Source organism: Rosa chinensis, chromosome 5, assembly GCF_002994745.2.
Source record: "Rosa chinensis cultivar Old Blush chromosome 5, RchiOBHm-V2, whole genome shotgun sequence".
Classification (NCBI taxonomy): Eukaryota; Viridiplantae; Streptophyta; class Magnoliopsida; order Rosales; family Rosaceae; genus Rosa; species Rosa chinensis.
Genome location: NC_037092.1, coordinates 47,019,207 through 47,045,999, shown reverse-complemented (window position 1 = coordinate 47,045,999; position 26,793 = coordinate 47,019,207). Strand labels below are relative to the sequence as shown.

At 39.8% G+C, this 26,793-nt stretch overlaps 1 pseudogene; it reads left to right on the top strand.

The window, feature by feature from the left end:
• On the top strand, nucleotides 1-26,793 carry LOC112203948 (annotated as a pseudogene).

The window sequence follows — 26,793 nt, the reverse complement described above, 5'->3', positions numbered from 1 at the left end:
ATGCTTCGCCCGCCAGGCTTCATCCGCCAAGCTCTCCTCGGACAAGCTTCATCTGCTGAGCTTTCCAGGACAAGCTTCGTCCGCCAAGCTCTCCTCGGCCAAGCTTCGTCCACCTGGCTCTCCTCGGCCAAGCTTCGTCCGTCCAGCTCTCCTCGGCCAAGCTTCGTCCACCTGGCTCTCCTCGGCCAAGCTTCGTCCGTCCAGCTCTCCTCGGCCAAGATTTGTGCGTCCAGCTCTCCTCGGCCAAGATTCGTGCGTCCAACTCTCCTCGGCCAAGCTTCATCCGCCCAGCTCTCCTCAGCCAAGCTTCGTCCGCCCAGCTTTTCTCAGCCAAGCTTCGTTTGCCAAGCTTTCCTCGGACAAGCTTCGTCCGCCAAGCTCTCCTCGGCCAAGCTTCGTCCGCCAAGCTCTCCTCGGACAAGCTTCGCCCTCCAAACTTTCCTCGGACTAGCTTCGTCCGCCAAGGTTTCCTCCGACAAGTTTTCCTCCGACATCACCATTGCAGATCCCCTAGCAAATCTGCAGTACCCAAGCCTAGCGGCCTCACCGCACGGCCTCGCAAATCTGCATAAGATAAGTAACTATATCTTACCTTTTACGCTCTTGCAATTAGAGCCATAACCATGACTTAACATGCTTTCATAACTTCTAAGCATGCCTACAATATATCACACTTGATATGCACTTACATGTGTCCATGATCCTTAGCATGGTTACAACAAGGCAAAAATATTATTAGCATCCACACTACAAGTACATGCTATAAAGATATGCCATGCTACTATTTAATTGCAACTCAATTAAATACGCATGTGACACTTACTTAAGACTATGTCATATCTAGAAGCTTGTGACACTTGACTTAATTAAACATGCTCGGATAAGCACTTGCAACGGTTACGACTCACTTGTGTATCGAGCATGGCCACGACTTGCTTGGGCCATGCCCTGCATGCTCGCATAGCGCCTATCCGCTCAACTACACCCAACTTGCTCAAACACAACCTAACTCGCTCAAACACATCCAACATGCTTTAATTAAAATTCCAAGTTCACAAGGCTTCATACTATTCACTGGGAGCTACTCCCAAAATTTTATATGGACACCCATTACACTTGCAATTATCTAATATGCATGTCACATGGCCATAAAATCCATATATTATTAATTGCTATACTTATTTGGCATTGTTCATACAATTACAAACTTTATATATACTCTATGTAAACATATGATCTAGCCTCCGGGCACCATACTTTGTCAAACTTTCCCCACAGGAAAAAGACCTAAACGGGTCTAGACTCCACGAGTCAATAGTTCACGACCAACCGCCAAGCGGTAAGGTAAACGCCTTATAATGGCAATGACCGCTACGCGGCATTGCAAGTTAAGCTTTTCTCCTTCGGGAAAGAGTAAAGGGACATGTTAACGCAGCCCACGGCAGCCATTGATCCGGTGGTTAACCCCCGACGCTTGGGTATAAAAGATTAGGTTCGCTACCTAACACCCACTGCTTAAACGCAGCTCCCCTCATCAAACAATTTTTCTACCATACGGAGGTCTATTGCCAGGAGTGGGGGACTCCTTGGAGGGCCTAGCAGGGGCCCACCCCAAAGGGCATAAGCGCTCGCTCCGACCAATTCTAGATGGATGACACACTTGCACTAATTATGCTCCCAATATGGTACAAAGCTACGCTTTGGTATCAACCCTGCAAGAAAACCCTCTTACTTGGGGACTTCGAGGACTTTTACATACATCCCAGCATAATTAGCAGCGGTCATATTTACGCCTCAGGGCTTCACATTCGAGCTTCCGGCTCACGAGCTCTCTCGCTCACGCCTCCGAGGCACCCCCGAGCTTTCCTCTAATGAGCTTCGCGCTCAAGCCTTCACGGCATCCCTGAGCTTCCTCTCACGAGCTATCACGCTCACGCCTCCGCGGTACCCTCGAGCTTCCCACTCACAAGCTTTCGCTCACGCCTTCGCGGCAATCCCGAACTTCTGCTCATGCCTTCCCGGCACCTTCGAGCTTCCCGCTCACGATCTCCGCGCTCACGCCTTCTAGGCACCCCCGAGCTTCCCGCTCATGCCTTCCCGGCAACCATCGAGCTTCCTGCTCATGCCTCTCCTACAACCCCGAGCTTCTTGCTCACGCCTTTCCGGCACCCCCGAGCTTCCCGCTCACGCCTTCTCGGCACCCCCGAGCTTTCCGCTCAAACCTTCCCGGCACCCCCGAGCTTTCATTCTCTTGCCTTCCGGCATTTCCAAGCTTTAGACTCACATCCCCTTGACATAATACACGTTAGTGGAACATTGAATTCTTCTACCATTTGTCCTTTGCAACAAATCGAATTCTTTTGGCGTTCCATTAATACGAGCGAAAACCAAACAAACACAAGCGTTTATGTATTCATCGTTCGCGAATTGCAAACGCTTGCCTTCAAGGCACTCATGCAACTTACACCGAGCGTAACCTCGTCAACTCAACCTCGTTCGTTCTCTTGCAAGCACTACACGCATCATATGCAATTCATATGCTTATTCGCGATATGTTCACACAACCATAAGCGGTCTCGAGTTTATACGTCATAATCGATCATACTCGGCGCCATTCACATGTATACATCAACATGTATCATGCACCTTATACATTCGTATATGCCAAAGCATAGCAATGCAACTTACATACGTTGCCCAATACAATAAGCATTCTACAAACACACGCCTTTTTGTTTTACAGGTTAAAAAGTCCCTTCTTGCTTACGGAGTTTGGGGACTTGTAGAGGCTGGGCATCGCCCGAACGTCACTTATGCTTGATGACATCATGTTTATAACTCCCCAACCAAGAAGCCCCTCTTACTTGGGGACTTCAGGGACTTGTAGATATCTCTACTAGCAAGCTATTTTCTACATCACCAAGCATAAGTAACCCTCTCTTAGCCGGCCCACGAGCCATGGTGGGACCCAACCACGACATACTCTTTGTCCCACATTGAAGAAAATGTAAATGAGAGGGGTTCCTTTACCTATAAAAGAGACTCCTCCTCCCACTTAAGCATCATCCCATTACATCTCATGTAATCCTCTTGGGCAGCAAGGCCCAACACACATAGTTAACCTTTCAAGTGGACGTAGTCTCCCACTAAGGCGGGAGACGTGGGAGACGAACCACTATACTTCTTGTGTCTTTTCTCTCTCACTCTCTTATTCTTTACGTTAATTAGACCCCTCGGTCACAAACATTAACAGTTCCACTGGAGACAACTGACGCAGGATACCATAGGTAGGTCCGAGATGTGCACCAACATCTTAAGGCTGATAGACTTCTGGAAACCATCCAAGAGCGTAGTCAGAACGTGCTCTTCGTTGAGCAAGCTACTGCTTTTGAAGCAAATCAAGCTAAAGCCATAATTCTCATGACAAGGCACATGAATGACGTGCTCCAAAGTGAATACCTCAATGAGGAAGACCCAAGAAAGCTATGGGTAGAACTTGAGCAGCGATTTGGCAACGTTCCTGATTCCCTGCTTCCTGATTTAGAAGTGAGATGGCATAGCCTCTGCTTTTGTGATTTCAAGTCTGTGCTTGATTATAACTCGGAAGCCCTTCGTATCAAGTCTTTGATGGAGTTTTGTGGCCAAACCATAACTGATACAATGTTGATCGAGAAGACTCTCTCTACCTTCCCCGTCTCTGCTCTGATGATTTCAAAGAATTATCGGATTGATGTGAATGCAGGACGTATCACAAGGTTTCATGAGCTCATTGGCGCCATCAACGTAGCTGAAAAGCACGACAACATACTTGTGAAGAACTATAACTCTAGACCCGTGGGAACCAAGTCAATTCCGGAGAATAATTATAGTCACACCCCCAAGGGAGGACGGAAGGAGCGAAACCCTAAGAGTAGGGACAATTTTCTGGATGTTATGGTCCATATTCTCGCCCTAAAGAGGAAGGAAATCTCCAAGAGAGGCATGGAACCGTGGAGGTCAACATGTGAAGAGAGAGAGAGGCGGAGCCTCCGGCCATGGTGGTGACGCCACCAAGAGCAATGGTCGTCCAAATCGCGTCCCAAAGGCGCCTCAATCAAGGGATCCTGACCATAATGATGTTTGTCTTCGATGTGGATCAATTGGACATTGGGCTAAGGCGTGTAAAGCACCCCAGAATGTTGCAAACGCATACAAAACGTATCATGATGCAAGGGAGGCAAATTACATGGAACAAGAAGATCAAGATCGTGATCTTGATCTAAGGGTGGAAGACTACAAGGATCATGACCCAGAAACTGGCGATTTTGATTAAGTCTTTTTATTTTCCAAGAGTTGTAGGCAATTGCCATATTATTTTTGTAGTAGATGCCAATGATATTAGTGTTTCTTCAAAGTAGGCGTACTCAATGTAAGTGTGATGTCTAGGAAGGTTTTGAGATAAGTGGTACTTAAGCGAGCTTTGCTCCACTGACATCTCTCTAATCACCTAGTCACATTTGCATTGGAATTACCGAAAGGAGTTAGACGACTACCATTGTTTTGCATTAGCTATTTTATTGGATTAGATTTTCCTTGGTTAAAGAAATGATGATGTAATTTCGTTTGGCTTATTAATAAAAGTTAAGTTCTTTTCTTTATGACTCCTTTTTAATTATGAGCTTTCCTTTTAGAAATGGATGAACAACAATGTCTTGCAGATAGTGCGACTACGCACACCATTCTACAACATAGGCAATTATTCTTAGAGATATTGCCTACATATTCTTTTGTGACTACGGTGGCTGGGCCATCAGGTTTACTTCAAGGACATGGAATGGCCCAATTCCTATTGCCAAATGGCACCTTGATTAAAGTCACTGAAGCTCTCTACGCTCCTAAGGCAAATCAAACCTTATTGAGCTTTAAAGATATAAGAGCCAACAGATTCCATGCGGAAATGCATAATGAGAATGGAAAAGAGTTCATTTGCATTACCTCTAATAATTACGGACGAAAGCACATCTTAGAGAAGCTTATGTGTCAATCTAGTGAACTTTATGTCACTACAATTCGACCTATTGAATCCAATAATGTCATAAGAGAAGATCTCTTGGATTCTGACACATACTGACTTTGGCATGACCGACTAGGACATCCTGGTCGTGATATGATGCTCCGCATACTAAAGACTTCACACGGACATCCATTCTTTAGAGTGAGATGAAGTAAGAATCGAAAATTGATTCCTAGACTTAGTAAGACAGCAACAACTGCAGCTTCTGGCGCTGCAATGTGGTGGCATGCTTTTGGCATGTTGACTGATTTACATTTATTCAAAGACTGTAATGTGGTGGCATGCTTTTGGCTCTTCGGTGCACTTGGTTTGCGAGCAAGGAACAATCACTCAACTTCTCTTCGTGCATGGATACTGGATATGGTGGATGTACTTCCCATGCAACAAGTGTGTATCTTCTTCATGTCTCTTTGTACTATATGGGTAGAGAGGAATCATATTGTGTGGAATGGGTGCATATTTAATCCCATGCATGCTTCTGCATGGTCAAACCAACTTCTTCTGGAATACCAACGTTTGCATCCAATTAAGGAAGCCAGACAGCCTAGGAGAAGGGAGAAAACAAAGTAGGTCTTCCTTCCCAGTGGTAGACTCAAGTTGAATATTGACGGGTCATTCCAGCAAGATGGGGGTCGAGGTGGGATAGGTGTTGTTGTGAGGGATTCTAGGGGTAAGGTTTGGGCTACGTGGTCCAAGCTTCTACCGAATGCAGGTTCTGTTTTTCAATGTGAAGCTGAGGCTTGTAGAGCAGCGCTGCTCCTAGCCATTCACCAAGGATGGCGTGAAGTCGAAGTTGAGAGTGACTCGTCGGTTTTAGTGCATACCCTGAATAACCAAGGGGAGGATAACTCAGAGGTTAGTTGAATTATTGATGATTGTAAAGATTATGTACTTGCTTTTAATGCTATTGTAATTCGACATATCTTCAGAGAAGCAAATAAAGTGGCGGATAGATTTGCCCATTTTGCTAGTTTAGGTCATGTTTCTGACCTATCGTTAGGGGAGGCTCCTGATTACTTACAGGATGTCCTCTATGAAGATTTTTGTAATGCTTCTATAAATGCTCTAGGTACAGGTATTACGTGCCCCCCGATGCATCAATCTATATTAAATAACATGGGCGTGGGGATGAGACTCCCAGCTTGACTGGGTTCCAAACCCCTTTTCGCAAAAAAAAAAAAAAAAAAAAAAAGACCTGTAACCTAAAATCCAATCCCATAAGAGCACAAAATTCAAATCCAGGTTCTGTAACCACTCACATCTCACTAAAGTTTAAATCAACTAACACCGTTGCAGCAACAAATCTATAATGACAATAACCATCAAGGACTGGAACCCCACGCACCACCAACACGACCCAAAGATTGCAAGTTCCATTGATTATAAAACCATCACGATCAGAGTAGTAGATGACAATAATTTATAAAAGAAACCTTGGGGTTTGCTTGACAGCTATGTTAAAGAACACAGTGAGGAGAACACCAAAGAAGAACATGAGGAAAACACCAAATTTTTATCTTTTATAGTGGATTTAGAAACATAATAGAATTTGACTTTGTCAGCTCTTTTGAACTTTAGAAGAAAAAAAAAATGTTTTTTTAAGTATCTATTTTTTTTTTCTTTCAGGGAGACAAGATGCGAATTTTATTAGAGATAATCAAAGATTATACAATCCTTAACTAGGTGGTCAAATTCATTTGACCCAAAAAAACAACACAAAGAGGCCACATATAACAAGGGAGGATAATGGAATAAGGTAAAATAAAGGTATCATGTAGAGCCTATCGAGCCAACAAGTGTGTTACTTGATTTGCCTCCTAGTAAAAATGACATATGGAATCTCTTAAGGTTTTCATCATTGTCCTCATAGATGTGGCTTAGTCATGTCCAAGTAGCATCTTGAGAAGATAAAATCTAAACTAAACATGGATAGTCTATCTCAAGTGGACAGGACCCAACATATGCTCAATTACAAACTGGCTGCTAAACTCTATTAAACCTCTACTTATTTTGGAACATAAACGTGTAAACAAAAAAAGAGCCACACCCATCCCTTGTGATCCCAAGGTGCCACAACCATTACTTCCAGATTGCAGGACTCAAAAAATCCACTATTTACCGTAATGCTATACCAGCTGAGGGGGGACCACTACACACATTATAGGGGTCTCCTCAGGGATGGGCATGAACTCATAGGTACGTATGCAGTGAACCTAAAGCCTGAAAAGCCATCTCCATTGAGTGGACCACAACTCTTCCCAACGAAGAATATGTACCTGGCGTTCCATACACCTCATCAAATAACTACCATAAAGAGCTCAAACTGAGCTTAAGAGTAGCTATCCACATAAGAAAATATATTTTTTTCTTTTCATAAATCAGCAAAACGAGGATTTCATTAAAGAAAAGAGAGAAAAACAAAAGTAATGAAAGAGAGGATGACATGTAAACCAAAACCTCAAACAAAACAGAATGGCCAAAAGCAAAATAAAATCTAAAGAAACCAAGGAATTTCTCAGAAAGCTGCAAAGAATAATCAAAGATTCAGCTTTACAGTACAAATCATATTCTTAGTAGGGTAACTGACTGGACTTGCCCTGGATTTCATCCTGAAATTCGAAGTGACCCTATAGGGCTCACCTTAGAAGAAATTTCACATTAATTTTGGTGGAATTTCCCTTAAAAGTGGACTACCCAAACCTAAGATAAAACAACTGAACATTTCTAATAGCCAACAATATCTCCTCAACAGTTCAACTTCCACAATTCATATAAAATAAACTAATTTCGAATCTCAAATATCAATTTATGTCGGTATTCAGAGCTGTCTAGACAATGAACCAAAATAAAGTATAAGTAGGTTAAACACTTAAACTACAGGAAGTCGGAAGCAGTGAACACTCCCTCGACGCCTACGCACACTCGACCTCAACCTATCTACAGACTAGGAGCATAAAACCGAAAACCCCAAGGAAAAGCATTTGAAAACCGTTAGGGTGACTGGACGAAAAATAAATTATTTTAAAGAAAATAAAAATAAGATTTAATGATTTCCCAATTTATTCTATTAAAAACCGAGTATGCAGTGCAAATTGGATAAAATACTCTCGATTACTAATACTAATATCTCAAAATCAATTCAAATTCTCTGTAAATCATCTAAAAATCCTCTCAAAACCTCTCATAAAGAAATTTCTCAAATCATACTGGAAATCTCAACTCAAAATCACTTTAGAAATCTCAATAAAAAATACTCATTTAGTAAAATAGGCGATGACTAGAGGGAACTGCCGACTAGTCATCTCATGCCACCTGGAGGGTACTACCGACCATTGAAGCATCAGAGGTTACTACCGACTGGAATACTAGGAAGTGATGGCTAGAGGTTATTGCCGACTTACCATTTCATGTCATTTGGAGGGTACTGCCGACCAGAAGACTCATCAGAGAGTTCTACCGACTGGAATAGATAGTTAGAGGGTACTGCCAACTAACTATCTCATGCCATCTAGATAGTACTGCCGACCGGAACATATATTCTGGAGGGTACTGCCAACCAGACTATTACATGAAGGATACTATCAACCAGGTAATGCATACATGCGCTAACATAATCATCATTGTTCATAGTTACCTCCTCGAATAAACTGAACTCAATCTCATTAAAATATTAAACTCATGAAATCTCGATAACTCGTTTATACTCAAATACTTCAATATCACACTTAAATATCATGGTAAAAACGATATGATAAACAAATACTTGAAAACAAATTATATAAAATCTCATTAATGCAACCGTCCTCAAATACTCAAAAATCATTAATCCTCATAATATTTTCTTAATCAACCACTTTTCGTAAACCATTTCTCAATAACTCATAATTTAAATAGCTCAATAATAAATAAAAGCTCTTGGAAAGAAAATTCACTAATAATCTCGTAAATGATAAATAAATCTCATAATAAAATAAATGCTCGAAAGTAGTACTGCATGCATAATTTATGTTAGGACTAAATTCAGTTTGCCCCCTTCAACTTTGGGGCAAACATCAGTTTGGTCTCTGATTTTTTTTTTTAATCATGATCGTCCCTTTGTTTTTAATTTTCATCACCCGCTTACAAATCCTCCAATTGTGAAGTCACAAGGTGAGTTGGCCCTGACATGAGGGCCCACTTTGCAAACTTAAAAGGGCACAATGGACATTTAAACTCAATAATCTCAATAAATAAAATTAGTAAATAATAAATCCCATAAGATATGGGTCTTGGATCAGATCGACATTTTCTATCGCCGCTTCTCTTCTCCTCCACCAACGACCCACATTCTCTTTTCTCCTACACCTGAAAATTGCCGAAACATTGTTCTCTTATCCGGGAGAAGGACCATCCGATCTGGGTGGTTGGAATCATTGAGGGAGGAGACGATGCGGCAGAGCTGAGTTCTGACGAGCTAGGCATGGACCTGGCCCAGTTCGGTGAGTGAGATTTTGATGTCCGAGATGGTAGTATAGGCGGCGATGGTTGTAAAGAAAGAAGACGAAGAAGATGAAGATCTCAAATTCATACTCGTCATTCCTCTCTGCCACTCTCATATTTGAGCAGTCCCAATTGACCCAGAATGACGATGATACTCACCTCAAAAATCCCAACAACTCCCCCTATATATATTTTCCAAGGTAACCCATTTCTAAAGCTTTCATCTTTCTCTTCTGGGATTCTGTCATTTTGACTAAAATTTCAATCTTTGGTTCAAGCCTTTTTTTGTGCAGGTTTGCTCATATATGAATCTGGGTTATGGACTTTTGTGGACATGGCTTAGTTGAGTTAACAGCGTGTATGGCGCGTTGCTTCTTGGAAGTAAAGGAGAAATTTGGTTTTAATGATTTGGGTGGCGAAGGTGTAGAGAAATCTAATTTTGATTGTTTGGGTGGTGGTGGGGATGCATTTGAAAAGTACAGATAGTGGGTTTGGGGAGATTGGGAGATGAAGGTGAGGAGAGAGAGAGTGTAGTCGAAGATTGGTTTTGATGATGAAGAGGATTAAGAGCCGGAGGTGACGTAGGAGAGGAAAGGAGGGTTGGGTTGCGCTCTTGGTGGAGGTTATGCGGAGCTACGAAGGGATCTGGGTTTTTGGGGTTAGAGAGGGTTGTGGGATTTAGGAGAGGAGGAGGGAAGGGTAGTTTGAACATTTTGTCCAAATTGAGGGTGAAAGTCTGTAAAGTGGGCCCTCATGTCGGGCCAAACTCAGCTTGTGATGTTACAATTAGAGAATTTGGATGCGGGTGAAAATACAAATTACTACCCTGTGGTTTAGGTCCAAAATCAATTCAGTCCTTGAACTTCTAATTTCATCAAAAACACCCCTGCACTTTCAATTTTGATCTAATAGGTCCAATTTGTTAGTTTTCCAACAATTGAGTTATTTAACTTGTTAATGTGGCTCATATATGGCCTATGTTTTATGACGTGGTGTCGAGGTGGTCTACATAGTCAATTTAGGAGTGAGTCCTACTAATAAAAATAAATAATTTTTCAACAAATAATCCAACTATAACTTGAACCCATAACAGAATATTAACGAATTGGACCTATTAGAACAAAATTAAAAGTGTAGGGGTGTTTTTGATGAAATTAGAAGTCCAGGGACTGAATTGATTTTGGACCTAAACCACAGGGTACTAACTAGTATTTAGCCCTTTAAAAAAAGGTTAGGGACCAAACTAATGTTTGCCTCAAAGTTGGAGGAGGCAAACTAAATTTAGTCCCTTATTTTAAAATCAAATGTCCACTCACTTAGTCACAGCTATGATAGTCGTCCGATGAATTTCTCCTTGAGCTTGATCTATACATCATCGTGAACAAATTGATAATAATGAAAAATAGATTTCAAGAATTGAAATTAAATTAATGATAACAAAAGCGAAACCCCTAAACTATAATTTGTCAAAAGCTCAAAATCATGTGAGAACGAGTTCAAACTCCATAGGTTATGTTGGCTCCATAATTATTAAAATCTATCGAAAAATGGGATCGATCCAACGGTCAAATCTTCCCGAACTGAAACTTGAATTTCTGAAACTTCAGAAATTCCTATCGATCCCAAAGTTCATCATATGGTAACCAAACTAAACCACATGTCTATAACGTCATGCTCTACCAGAATCACCCAATTAGAAACCCTAAAGTGGCCGGACGTGACCCTAGCGCCGCCACCTATGACCCCGAATTGGGTCATGAAATTTCATCACCATGATCCTTTCATCATCCCCAACAATTTTCTCAACTAACACAGTCCAATTTTAAGTGTAGAAGCCGAAATGTACCTCAAAACGATTTGGGGCCAAAAACGCTCAAATCCGAAATTTGTCTTCCTCAGGTAGAACATCGCAAGACGAACAAAACCCAGTTAGTCTCAACGTCCAATTTGGCCGAAATTGACCGAAATTTGAAAAATATGCCCTAAAAGCGTCGTACCTTCTTTTCTTCGATTCCTCATGTACAGTGAATGATATGATGCAAAGTATATATGATCGGAAATATCGTTCCAAGACGAAGAGAATGTGATCGGTTTCACATCCTGAGGTGGTCGGAATCGTCGCCGGTAAGGTCGAGAAGGTTTGAAGCCGAAATTGAAAATTCTAGTTCTTGGGGACGACTTTCCACTTCTAGAAAGTTCCCAAGATGGTTGTTTCTGGAAAGGAAACTGCTGCTTATAGTATCAGAAATTTTCAGAAAAATTACAAATTGCCACTGACTTGAAACCCTTATAACTTCTTCATTACAACTCCCACTTTAGTGTGCCACATGTCCATGAACTCAATTTACCATGCTCTACAACTTTACAAAAGGAAGTTTCCTAAAAAACTGAACTAAACAAAAAGTCAACTTTTGATCCCCTACATGATCGAAACGAAGTTAAAAAGTGAAGATAATTGTCATTTACCGTCCAAATGAATAGAAAACCAGTAAATTTGGATATTGGGGTATACAGTAACAACCTTGCAAGCTCTTAGCTTGAGAAGTTTGTACTCCACTTTATTTCTCCTTAGCCTTTTTAGCGTGAAACTCCTTAATTTTATCATTGTTTAATCCTTCATCACCCTTCTCCATATAAGTATAGATAAACTCAACCTCATGTCTCTCCTGCTATTTTATGGGATGAATCTTCGAGAGAGTCTGAAGAAGAGTCTCATAGTCCAAAGCTGCTTTGCTCTCATCAAACCAAAAACTAGCTGAATTGATATCAAAATGAGCACATAGATAATGCTAAGAGGTTCCTTGACAAGACCTACCCTGAAATCCACCCTGAAATCTGAGGTGGCCCTTTGGCACCCACCTTAGGAATAACTCTACCGAAAATTCAGTAGAGTCACCCCTAAAATAGACTACCCAAAACTTCTAGAAACACATTCACACTTCTAACAAACCATCCTTATTCTTCTGGAACCGCCCTGCTCCCCAAATCACAACTCTACAATTAACAACTGAAAACCGAATAATACAACATAATCCAAATACACATGTGTAACTCTCAAACTTTACAACATTTGTCTCACAGGTTATCAGAGCAATCTACAAGATGAAAAAGAAATCAAGATACAAGTAGGCTCAATAAATAACCTACAATAAGGAAAACAACAGCAGCAAATGCTATGCCTCGAATCCTACTATGCCGAAACAGCTATTCTGCAGACTAGGCGAATGAAACTGAAAGACTCAGGGAGAAAGTACATAAAAACGTTAGTGTGAGCGGACAAAAATAAGTAATTGTAAAGAAAAAGGAGTTTTATAGTTTCCCACATTTATTCCTTTAAAGCTCAATTCATGCAAAAATTAAAGAAAATAATCTGAATGATAATCAGCTCAAGAAAACCGACTAAGCACGCTAGTCACAAACAGCCAAGTAAAAAGATTGAGACTCCGATGCTCAAGAAAATAAGATCAGGCCCGCTGGTTAAACAAACCGGACTAGCCCCGCTAGTCAATAACAATAGTGTATGGGGAAGAAGTTATCACCATACAAGTAAGGAAGCCTCCCAGGCTCGGGTCGGAGCCTCCCAGACTCTTGAGCATCCCATGCTCTGCTCAACTCACCCACAAACACAGAGTAAGCAAGGAGGAGTACTACTAGGCTAGCTAGCAATAATATAAATATGGAGACCTAGGTATGATGGATTAATATCATGCGAAAAATCGAAAATCAGAAAGGCTTCCCCAATATCTCGCAAATGAAAACACGAGTACAATTTCTAACCGTACTCGGAAAATCTCATGAGAAAAAAAATGAATCAATGACGTGTCCCACACACCAAGATATTCTCAAATCCATAAACCAACAAACGAGAAATGATAGATAGATATAATTCCATCGGAAAAAATCATATTTTCAGAAATCCTCCAGAAATCACAAAATCGATGAATAAAGATATACGTACTTAATTCCGGAAATCATATCGGAAAATAACTCGTCGAAAATCATCATTAGTCATAAATCCAAGTCCGAGCATTGCAAACTCATATCCAACGATCCTCGTTGAGCAATGGGTCAGTACCTTGTCCTGTACAATATTATATTCCATAAACAACAAATCGACAATTAATTATGATTCCAAAACAAAAACCGAAAACCCCACGTAAACCCAACATCTCCATTTCTTTTCGAGTTCAACCCAAACTTCACCACTAATATCAATCCGTCGATTAAAGTATTCCATAGTGAGAACAAGGGAAATCCAAAGGTCAGATTCCCATAAATCGACATCTGAAACTCCAAATTTCATAAATTCATAATCGATATCAAAGTTCTCCAATTTTCACCAAAACATATTTACAGAACCTACAACTAATACAAGATCTAATTGGCTAAAAACAGGAAATATACTTCTGCCCTACATGCCTTCACGGCCAACTCCACTTCCGACCACCAAATTCTAGCCACATCTTCACAACAACAATACAAACAACTTTCTCAACTGCACCTAAGCCTAGATATACCTTAAATTGCAGGAATTAGGCCAAAAAAGAAGACCCAGAATTTCTTCAAACCCTAAAATCGGGTTTCCTTTAATTCTCTCTCCATGGTGTAAGTTGAGGCAAGAAACTTGGAGGAATAGGTTTTATGGCTCAAGCTCTCCTATTAGACCTGGTTTCATTGCCAGAGATGGCCGGAATCTGGAAAAATAACCGGAAAACGTCAACTGGTACAGTATACTTCCAGGCTTCAATTCATGCTTCTTTGCCCAAATCACCGTGACCCACGACCATAGGCGTGTAGGGGAGGAAGAGATGAACCGACCGCCACCAGGGGCTCGCCGTTTGGTGGCCGGACAATGGCAAATCGAAGAAGAAAAGGAAGGAGGGCGACGCAGAGAGAGAGAGAGAGAGAGAGAGAGAGAGAGAGAGAGAGAGAGAGAGAGAGAGAGAGAGAGAGAGAGGGAGTTACCCGAGGTGGCTTTCTGGTTTTGGAAACCTACCACAGTAACTTTCCATATATATAGAAAGTTACCATGAACAGTAACTCAACCTTTTCGCTTATAACTTTCATATACGAACTCCGATTTTTATGTACCATGTATGCACGGACTCTGTTTAATGTTCTCTATGATTTTCATGAAGGAAATTTTCTCAAAAACTTCTCCGAACAAAAGGTCAATTTTTAGGGCCACTAAAAGTATCGAATAAAGTAAAAGGTGAAAATAATTGTCGTTTACCGTCCAAATGACTAGTAAACCGGTAAATTTAGTTTTGGGACGTAACATTCCTCATTTTCCAAATCACTCAACATACTTCATATTGCTCTTGTTCCTTTATCAATGAGACTTTTGCCTAAACTTGGGATGCCCGGACAACGTCAATAGCATTCACCATAATCAAGCCCACACAAGAATACTTACATTTTAGGGAGTGTGAGTCACACTTCCTATTTTACAATCCACATTATGTTTCCTTCTTTAGTAACTTAAATTTTCCCTTTATTAACTTACGTTTTTTCTTTTTATAAAAATTTCAACTAAAAAATGAAAAAACAAGTTTGGATTGTAAATTGGGGAGTTTAGATTTCACTCCCCTAAATTTTCTTCATCCTAATAAGTTACTGAATTGTAAATTATTTTTTGCAAAAAATTTATTACATGATAGTAAATAGAAAAGCAATTTCCGTGCAATGAGAACTTCCATTGCCCTGCTCTGTTTAGTCAACATTCTGATGATATCTCATGATTGTACCTCTCTGAGATCTTTCCATGGAGCAATTTATGCTTTGATTTTATCAGTCATATTCACCTCATCATCCTAATAAAGTATATCAGTGAGTTAACAAGAGCCTTCAAAAGCTGGAATTGGTATCAATCAAAAGGAGATTTTCTCTCACCCTAGTTTCTCTCCCCTAGTTCCTCTCCCAAAACCCTAGCACGGCAACTTTGCCACTCTCTCCTACCAGACCAGATCCATCACTTTTCTTCCTCTTTCATGGCCTCCATTGACGCAGTCACTACTAGCTTCGCTGCCTCCTTGGCTCTTGCCGAGGGTGGTAAAGCCCCAGACCTTGGAAAGATGAGTGGAGGCTCTGTGTGCAAATCCTCCCAATCTTTTCTCCTTGGAAGATCTCTTACTCGCAGACCTGTGGACTCTGTTGCCTTCAAATCTCACTTCTTCTTAACATGGATGGTGGAAAGGGACTTTAGGGTATAGGAAAGGGAGGATAATGTTTTCTTATTCTCTTTTGAATCAATCTAAGAACGGAATAAGGTTCTTAGAAGAGGAATTTGGTGTTTTGATCGTGCTCCGGTCTGTCTGGAGGAGTATGATGGAGTCCTACCTATTGCTGAGGCTTCAATGAAACATGTTCGTATCTGGGTTCGGGTTTCTGGCATCCCGCCGCTATATGAGGAACCTGATAATTTTACTCTCATTAGGAACTTTTTGGGAGATTTTTTGGTGGTCTAGATGGGAAACAAATCCTTTCGAACAACCTTAAGAGGACAATTGAATATAGGATCTAATTAACATTTTATTCAATATTTTCCTCTTAACACAAACTCTCATGTGTGTTAATTTTTTTTTTCTTTGTTCCTTTTTTTTTTAGAATAAACTTTATCTCAATATTTTGTTACTTAACTTTTTTGAACTACAGCCCAAAAAATAAAAAATCTAACTTCATCTTACCGCCTCACGTTTAGACACGATATTTTTAGAGTTGAACTAGAGAAGGGCAAAAAAATTCCAAAAAAGAGTTTTTTTATTATTTTTTTTTTTTCTTTTTTTAAAAGAGAATTTCAAATATGCACGATGAGTCCATGACTGCTCTGAAAAATGGATAGAGTCATTAATTAAGTTGGTAAGGTTTTCGAAATCTTCAAATTAAAGACCAGTTTGGAAACTAATTATGCTAAAATTATATTCCTACGAATCATCCAAATTAGATAAGACTCATAAATTTGTTCTCATCCAAATTAAACCTATCCCTTGAATCACTCCTACGTGCAAATTATTCCTCTATATATGATGACTCCATTAATAGTCTAACATTCTAGCTTGTCGATCCTGTGAATTCATATTCTCTACTATTAAAAGGTAGGCTTTTTTTCACCAACAATGTCTAGATACTTGGGTAACTGACAATATGATACCTAAACTTACAAAATTATCAAAGTAATACTCATACTCTATTTTTCTTATCAACGTAGTACCTGCACTCGATTTCCGTCACGGTGCCGTCAATCTTAACCACGTGTGACGCACATGAGTCGCAAAATGAGGGCAAAAAAGACTTTTTCACTCCATCAAACCTTAAATGAATAAATTCAAAATTAAAAAAAACTTATTTTTCTCTCTCCTCCAGAAACTCTATGCTCATCGACTTTTTTTTCTTTTTTTTTTTCTGATCAACCATGTTCATCATCTTAAATGCAGCCAAAAAGCAACCAAAAACAAAAGAAATCCCAGCAAACGTTGATGTTCTTGGGCCCATTCATGTTCCTCTTCTTAAACCCAGCAAACCATTATGATGCCATCTTTCTCTCTCTAGAGTTCCAATCAATTGATACAAACTTAAAGAACAACAAAAAAAGAAAATTTCAAGTTCAAGTTCATCTTCTGGGTCTCGCTTTGAATTTCTGGGTCCGTGGGTGATGGGCGATGAGAAGTCGTCATCGTCATCAATTGTAATGGCAAGCAGCAGAGACAGAGAGCCGCGAGATTGAGAGCTTCTCATTCCCATTGTCGACTCCGGCGATGAAGACCTTTCTTCCATGCCCTCTTCGTCTTCTTCATCCTCGCACCATCTCAGCAAAAATCCACAAGGCCAACCCAGGTTTTCTAAGCCCATATATTCACTTGAATCAAGAGAAATGGTAGAGGAAGTAGACGAATTGGAAATGGTCTTCATGAATTTAGAGAAGAGAAATTCATGTTGGTAACACTTGACCCAACAATTCTTCATCTTCATGTTCTTGAACCCAGCAAAAAAGCAAAAGAAGAATCACAACAACGTTGATTCATTCATGTTCTTGAACCCAGTAGAAAAAAAAAATCTGATCAATTATTGAAGATGAAATTTTGGATTTGAGTTCTTATTGATTAATTCAAGTATTATTTGATAAAAAAAAGAAACCCATAAACTCAACAAACCTAGAAGCCAAGAACAAAGAACCCAGAAATTTACCGCCTAAAATACACCAAACGTTCATGAGGACTGAGAATGAACCCTTAATTACCTCAAATTGAAACAGATTTCCAATTCATATCGTGAGTTTAAAGAAGAGAAATTCAAGCCGGTATATCAGAAAATGGTCAAGCATGGTAATGGAGTTAGAGTGGAGTCTAAAGTGAGAGATTGTATTTGAAGCTGGGCTTTTAGGAGGAAGAAGTCGAAAGGCAGAGACAGTAGAGGAAGAAGACGAGACTGTAGAAAAAAATGATTAAAAAATAAAAGGTAAATAGTTATTTTTTAATTAAAAATAGGTAAAATATCGGATATGACCCTACATTTAAGGCAAATCAGTCTTGTTGTCATCATCCAACCTCACATGCGTCACACGTGTTCGGATTAACGGCACCATGACGGAAATCGACCGCAGGTACTACGTTGATAAGAAAAATTGAGTCTGGGTATTACTTTGATAACTTTGTAAGTTCGGGTATTATATTATCATTCACCCAAGTCTTCAGACACAGTTGGTGCAAAAAACCTTAAAAGGTATATATGTGCTTTCTGTGTATATTGATTTGTTCGTATCCTCTTCACATTCTCTTAGGTGCAATATCTTTATCTAATTCTATATATATGATGGATTACTTAAAAAGCAACTGGCTAGATGATAAAATAATCTGGGGTTCACATCCAAAACCAATTGGCAATGGATGGAATGACCCAAACCCTTATAAACTTCTAGGCAAGGCCCCATTTTTCCCATGTGGGATGTATATATATTCTCAACACACCCCCGCACGTGTGGCAAATTTTCAAGCCATACACGTGGACAACTTGGGTGACGTGGAGTCCGTGTGGCCGTTAGGCATGCACCCGTGGGTAACCCGCTCTGATACCATGATAAAGTAATCTGGGGTTCACATCTAAAACCAATTGGCAATGGATGGAGTGACCCAAACCCTTATAAACTTCTAGGCAAGGCCCCATTTTTCCCATGTGGGATGTATATATATTCTCAACACTAGCTAGGTTTGAATTTGTGATGAAGGGAAGTACATCGTTAGTCCTGTTATGGGGAGTGTTGTGGCTATCTTTCTGGGCAGCAGAAGTAGAATACATGGCATACAAGGACCCAAAGAAGCCGATAAATGCTATAATCAAGGACCTGATGGGCAGAATGACAGTAGCAGAAAAGGTGGGGCAGATGACGCAGCTGGAACATGGAAATGCAACAGCTGAGATCATGTGGAACTACTCAATAGGCAGTGTACTGAGTGGCAGAGGAAGCGTACTGCAGCCGCAGGCCACTCCACAGGACTGGATCAAAATGTTCAATGACTTTCAAAACGGTTCATTGTCTAGCCACCTTGGAATCTCTATGATTTATGGCATTGATATTGAATATTGGCTTTATTTAATTGATGGGCAAAATCCAATTGAATGGCCCATGGTGATCACGTGGGCAAGGCCCCTAGGTTAATTAGGATAGGATATATATATATATATATATATATATATGTATGTCTAGATTAATTAGACAACACACATATATGCCGCCAGTATTGCAAAGAGAGGGAGTTAACTAGGTTATTGGGGTATTGGAATTTTGGGTAGAGAGTTTATAATCAAACTCTAATTGTATTCTCTACAATTGATTATAGTGGAATTTCTCGCCGGCTCCGAAAGTGGACGTAGCTCAATCACATTGATTGAGTGAACCACTATAAATTCTTGTGTTTTTGTGTTTGCTTTCTTTTTCATTGTTTGGTCGCTCATCTAGTTCCATATTAATATTGAGTTTGTTACGCTTCCGCACAACAAACTGGCATCAGAGCTCTGGTTCTGAATTGGGAGTTGATTCATTGATTGGAAATCATGGTTGACGAGAAAAAGAAAGGGCCTAAGTCTTCAGGTTCTTCGCGTTGGTCGACTTCCAGGCCATCAATTGGTAATGCCAAATTTGAAGTTGAAAAGTTTAATGGCACCAACAATTTTGGCATGTGGCAATGTGAGATGATGGATGTCTTGTGTCAACAAGAATTGGATATAGCTCTGGAAGATAAACCTGCAAACATAGATGATGTGGAGTGGGCGAGAATTAACAAGTGGACTTGTGGTTCTATCAGAATGTGCCTTGCTAAAGATCAGAAATTCCTTGTCATGAAAGAAACTTCTGCAAAAGAGTTGTGGAAGAAATTAGAAGACCAATATATGATCAAGAGTGCTGAAAATCGGTTTCACCTGAAGAGGCGGCTTTTTCAATTTAATTATCGACAGGGTGTTTCTGTGTCTGAACACATCAGTGATTTCAATAAGATACTTGCAGATTTGGCTAATTTGGATGTGAAAATTAGTGATGAGGATAAAGCGTTGTGTTTGCTAAATTCTCTTCCTGACGAGTATGACCATTTGATTACAACTTTGTTGCATGGAAAGAATGATGTGAAATTTGATGATGTGTGCAATTCATTGATAAATAATGAGTGCAGAAAGAAAGAGAAGCAACTTCAGAATGTTTCAGGTGAAGCACTTGTAGTAAGGGGCAGATCTGATGAGAGAAAACCTACTGGAAAAAGAGGTAAATCTCGTTCCAAGTCAAGAAGTAAATTTCCTGCAAAAGATGAGTGTGCTTTTTGTCGCAACAAAGGTCATTGGAAGAAAGATTGTCCTAAGTTGAAGAATAAAGACAAGAAGGATTCTGAAGTGAATGTTGTAAGAGATGATGAAGATGACGACTTTGATTTTGCTTTGAGTTGTTCATCAGCTTTTGAAGATTTTGAAGAAGAAGAGATTGAGTTTGCTTTGGCTAGTTCATCTGCAGTTGGTTATTCTGACAATTGGATTATGGATTCAGGTTGTTCACATCATATGTGCCCTAATAGGGAGTGGTTCTCTACTTTCAAGGAGTTGAATGGTGGAATAGTTTTGATGGGAGACAACAGTCCTTGCAGAACAAGAGGGATTGGTACAATTCATCTCAAGATGCATGATGGAGTAGTCAGAGAATTAACTAATGTCCGGTATGTTCCAAATTTGAAGAAAAATCTTATCTCTTTGGGAACTTTAGAATCAAAAGGGCACACAATTACATTGAAAAGTGGAGTTGCTAAAGTTGTCTCTGGTTCACTTGTGATGATAAGAGGTGAAAGGTTCAGAAATTTATATTTTCTACAAGGGAGCACAGTGACAGGTGAAACAGCAATATCTGAGACTATAGATGATGATGCAGACAATACAAAATTATGGCATATGCGTCTTGGACATGCTGGTGAGAAAGCAATGCAGGGATTAGTGAAGTAAGGTCTATTGAAAGGTGCAAAGACAGGAAAATTAGAATTTTGTGAACATTGTGTCTTGGGAAAACATACTAGAGTTAAATTTGGTACCGCAGTTCATCAGACTAAAGGTACTCTAGATTATGTTCACACTGATGTATGGGGACCTACCAAAACTGCATCTTTGGGAGGTAAGCATTATTATCTCTTTTGTTGATGACTTCTCTAGAAGAGTATGGGTGTACACCATGAAGCATAAAGATGAAGTCTTAGATATATTTGTCAAGTGGAAGAAGATGATTGAGACTTAGACCAGTCGAAAAATTAAGAGGCTCAGGTCAGATAATGGGGGTGAATGCAAATCTGATCCGTTCTTGAAATTATGTCAAGATGAGGGCATTGTGAGACACTTCACAGTTAGAGAGACACCACAACAGAATGGGGTGGCAGAGCGCATGAATCGGACTTTATTGGAGAAAATTTTGTGTATGTTGTCTAATGCTGGATTGGGCAAAGAATTTTGGGCTGAGGCAGTTGTGTATGCAAGCCATCTCATTAATAGGTTACCTACTATTGCACTTGAGGGAAAAACTCCCATGGAGGTATGGTCTGGTAAACCTGCTACTGATTATCATTATTTACATATTTTTGGTTGTCCTGCTTATTTTCGTGTCAGGGAAAGCAAGCTTGATCCAAGGGCCAAGAAAGCTATATCCTTGGGATTTAATGAGGGTGTTAAGGGATTTAAGCTTTGGTGTTCAGATGTGAAGAAAGTTGTTGTAAGAAGAGATGTAACTTTTGATGAGGCTATTATGGTTGATCAGAACAAGCAGAAAAATTCTGAAGAGCAGAGAATGATCGTAGAGAGTTTGCAGCAGGTGGAGTTAAAGAAAAAAATTGTTGAAACTCCAATTGATCCAGTGAGTCCTAATGTTGATTCAGATGATTTAAATATTGAGGACATGAGTATTGAAGTAGAGGCTCCAACCCAAGAGCCTACACAGCAAGATGGCCCAATTGCAACTACAAAGGGAAAAAGAATGCTCAAAAGCCAGCTTGGCTTAATGATATGGTGACTTATTCACTTCTAGTTACTGAAGAAGAAATTCCTACTACTTATGAAGAAGCTGTCATACATGCAGATTGTGTAGAATGGGAAAAAGCTATGGGTGAGGAGATGAAGTCTCTTCACAAGAGTAAAACATGGGAGTTGGTTCAGTTACCGCATGGGAAGAGAGCAATTGGTTGCAAGTGGGTGTTTGCTAAAAAGGAAGGATCACGGTATAAGGCTAGATTGGTAGCTAAAGGCTACGCACAAAAAGAAAGAATTGACTACAATGAGGTATTTTCTCCTATTGTTAAGCATTCTTCTATTCGTATTTTATTGGCCTTGGTTGCACAGTTTGATCTTGAGTTAGTATAACTTGATGTAAAAACTGCTTTCTTACATGGTGAATTAAAAGAAGAGATATATATGACTCAGCCAGAAGGGTTTAAAATTGCTGGTAAAGAAAATTGGGTCTGCAAACTGCATAAATCATTATATGGTTTGAAACAATCTCCAAGGCAGTGGTACAGGCGGTTTGATAAATTTATGTTCGGTCAGAAGTACACTCGGAGTCTTTATGATCCATGTGTTTATTTTCGCAAGCTACAGGATGGGACCTTCATTTATTTGCTCTTATATGTTGATGATATGTTAATTGCATCTAAGAGCAAGGTGGAGATAAATAAATTAAAATCACAATTAAGTGGTGAATTTGAGATGAAGGACTTGGGAGAAGCTAAAAAGATTTTGGGCATGGAAATTGAAAGAGATAAATCAAGCGGCAAAGTTTGTTTGTCACAGAAGCAATATTTGAAGAAGGTACTGCATCGGTTTGGCATGAATGATAAATCTAAACCTGTAAGTACACCTCTTGCCTCTCACTTTAAGCTTAAATCTATTATGTCTCCTAGCACAGATGATGATATGAAATATATGGCTAAAGTTCCTTATGCTAGTGTTGTTGGTAGCTTGATGTATTGTATGGTGTGTACTAGACCGGATATTTCACAGGCCTTAAGTGTGGTGAGCAGATATATGCATAACCCAGGTAAAGGTCATTGGCAAGCAGTGAAGTGGATTCTACGGTATATTCTTGGTACTGTGGGTGTTGGATTGGTTTTTCAGCAGGATAAGAAGAGTCAATGTGTTGTTGGATATGTGGACTCTGATTTCGCAAGTGATTTGGATAAGTGCCGATCTACTACAGCTTATGTGTTTACTCTTGCTAGTGGACCGGTGAGTTGGAAGTCGAATTTGCAATCTACAATTGCTTTGTCGACTACAGAAGCTGAATATATGGCGGTAACAGAGGGTGCAAAAGAAGCAGTTTGGCTTCGTGGTTTGCTTGAGGACTTGGGAATTATTCAAGAATATGTGGATATTTTTTGTGACAGTCAAAGTGCTATTCATTTAGCAGAGAACCAAGTTACTCATGCTCATACTAAACATATCAATGTCAAATTTCACAAGATTCGTCAGATGGTGGAGGATGGTGATGTTCAACTCCTCAAAATTGGAACTGCAGATAATCCTGCTGATATGTTGACAAAGTCGGTTCCATTGAGTGCTTGAACTTGATTGGTGTTTGTAGAATTTGAAATTCCCTACGGGGATGTCGGAGCGGCGATTGTTTTTTTAAGTTTTGCTTTGGAGAATTTACATCAAAATAAAGCCAAGGTGGAGATTATTGAATATTGGCTTTATTTAATTGGTGGGCAAAATCCAATTGAATGGCCCATGGTGATCACGTGGGCAAGGCCCCTAGGTTAATTAGGATAGGATATATATATATATATATATGTATATCTAGATTAATTAGACAACACATATATATGTCGCCAATATTGCAAAGAGAGGGAGTTAACTAGGTTATTGGGGTATTGGAATTTTGGGTAGAGAGTTTATCATCAAACTCTAATTGTATTCTCTCCAATTGATTATAGTGGAATTTCTCGCCGGCTCCGAAAGTGGACGTAGTTCAATCACATTGATTGAGTGAACCACTATAAATTCTTGTGTTTTTGTGTTTGCTTTCTTTTTCGTTGTTTGGTCGCTTATCTAGTTCCATATTAATATTGAGTTTGTTACGCTTCCGCACAACAATTGATGTTGTTCATGGCCACAATAATGCTTATAAGGCCACCATTTTCCCTCATAATGTTGGTCTTGGAGCTACCAGGCCAGTCATCTCTAGCCTCCTTATATTGATACGATATTTAATTTTATGCAATATATTATTATCTCAATCAGTCAGATTAATTAATTAATTAACTAAGTAATATGATACATCTGTTGCAACTTGCAAGACAGGGTTATTTCTTGTTTGTATGTATGTGTGAAATGTGTGTGTGTGTGTGTCTATATATGAAGAGTGTGTGTGTGTCGATATATATACACGCTTCTTTAGGAGCATATATATTTGTGTGCTATGAGTTTGGAAGCTGCTGACTGATCTTCAGAAAAATTACTTCCTTATATATGGCTTTTAATTTATAATTTATGTGGCTTGGCCTTGCTTCAAAATTTCTAAAGAGATGGCCAAAATAACAAATGTTTTAAACTATTGTTAGGCGTTATCTAATTTGCATAACAATTTTGCCATCTTGTGCAGGGATCCAGAACTTGTGAAGAAAATTGGTTCTGCAACTGCTCTCGTAGTTAGAGCTGCTGGCATTAAGCCATTAACTATGCTTTTTCACCATGTGTTGCGGTACGCTGTTGATTGATTGAACAATTCTAGCAAAGTTGCAATGTTTCTCTTGTAACTTGACTTGTTTACTGAACTAATTTAGTAAAAAATAACCTTACACCTTATAAACTGCACAACAGGTCTGCAGAGATCCAAGATGGGGTAGATGTATGTTACGAGAGTTACAGCGAGGATCCTGAAATCGTAAAACAAATGACTGATATCATACTTCGATTGCAAGGCGAAATACCAGCTGATTCACGGAAGGGTGTTCCATTTGTTGGTGGAAAGTAAGTTGTAAAACTATTCTACTGAACAGCCTATATTAAGTCATATATAGATAACATAATGCAATAATTTCATATATGACGCTAAAAAACTACTATGAAATTTTACTGGCTGGCCTTGTGTGAATGAATTTTGCTTATGATCGATAGGGATAAGGTAGCGGCTTGCGCAAAACACTTTGTTGGAGACAGTGGTACGATTAAGGGCATCAATGAGAACGATACCGTGATTGATAAGCATGGATTATTGAACATTCACATGCCTGGTTATTACCATTCTATCATCAAGGGCGTATCCACTGTCATGGTTTCCTACTCCAGCTTGAATGGAACGAAGATGCATGCTAACCACAAGCTCATCGCCCAATTTCTTAAGAACACGCTTAAGTTCAGGGTACGTATGTATACAACAGCCTAAAAGTCCATGCCTAATTTCTCAGGAACATGAATGAATTAGTACTAACTTTTCTCATCCTCCTCTGGTACCTTGTTCAAATTTCAGGGATTTGTCATCTCTGACTGGCAGGGTATCAACAAACTTACCCATCTCTTGCTGGTATTCAAGCTGGCATTGACATGGTTAGTTTCTATCTTCAGGATGACTGATTGATGTCATCACTTACTAGTGCAACATACAGATGTTACATATCGAGGTGATACACTACAGTTTCAAGATAATGTGATACAGTAAAAATGCTTCTTGGTGTATTTCAGGTCATGGTTCCCTTTAATCATACTGAGTTCATTGGGATTCTAACTAATCATGTCAACAACAAACTCGTCCCAATGAGTCGTATTGATGATGCAGTTGGGAGAATTTTGTGAGTCAAGTTCACTATGGGTCTGTTTGAGAACCCCTTGGCTGATGAGAGCTTTGTTGACCAGCTTGGAAGCCAGGTTATTTTTTATCACTTATTGTACTAATACTAGTCTAGCTAGCTTCATATGAGTAACCAAATTAACCAACTACTTGATGTCAACAAATAGGCACACAGAGATTTGGCAAGGGAAGCGGTGAGGTAGTAGCTTGTTCTTCTGAAGAACGGAGATAATGCAGATACGTACACCAATACTACCACTCCCTAAAAAGGCCCCAAGAATCTAGTTGCTGGAACTCATGCTAATAATTTGGGTTATCAGTGTGGTAGCTGGAGTGTCACTTGGCAAGGAGTTACTGGAAACAACTATACTTCTGGTACATATATATAACAAGTTCCCACCTTTATTTCATAATTTAGCATACTTCTTATATATACACTATTGCTTACCTCAAAACCCTAAACACTTTATTTCATCAATACAAGAGCCACCATCCTAAGTGCCATCACAGCTGCAGTAGACCCCAGCACCGAAATCATCTTCAGTGAAAGTCCCGGCGCTGATTTTGTCAAGGAAAACAACTTCTCCTATGCCATTGTTGTTGTTGGAGAGCTCCCTTATGCGGAGACAAACGGGGACAATTTAAATTTGACAATTGCACAACCGGGTCCAAGCACCATCACCAATGTATGTGGCAAAGTCAAGTGTGTGGTTGTAGTAATCTCTGGCCGTCCTGTTGTGATCGAACCCTACATTTCATTGATGGATGCTCTTGTGGCTGCATGGCTACCTGGAACTGAAGGTCAAGGAGTTACAGATGTTCTCTTTGGCGATTATTTACCGGCAAGCTTCCTAGGACTTGGTTCAAGACAGTAGATCAGCTCCCTATGAATGTTGGTGACAAACATTATGATCCCCTCTTTCCATTTGGTTTTGACCTTATAACTCAACCGATTAAGAAGTCAAGTTAG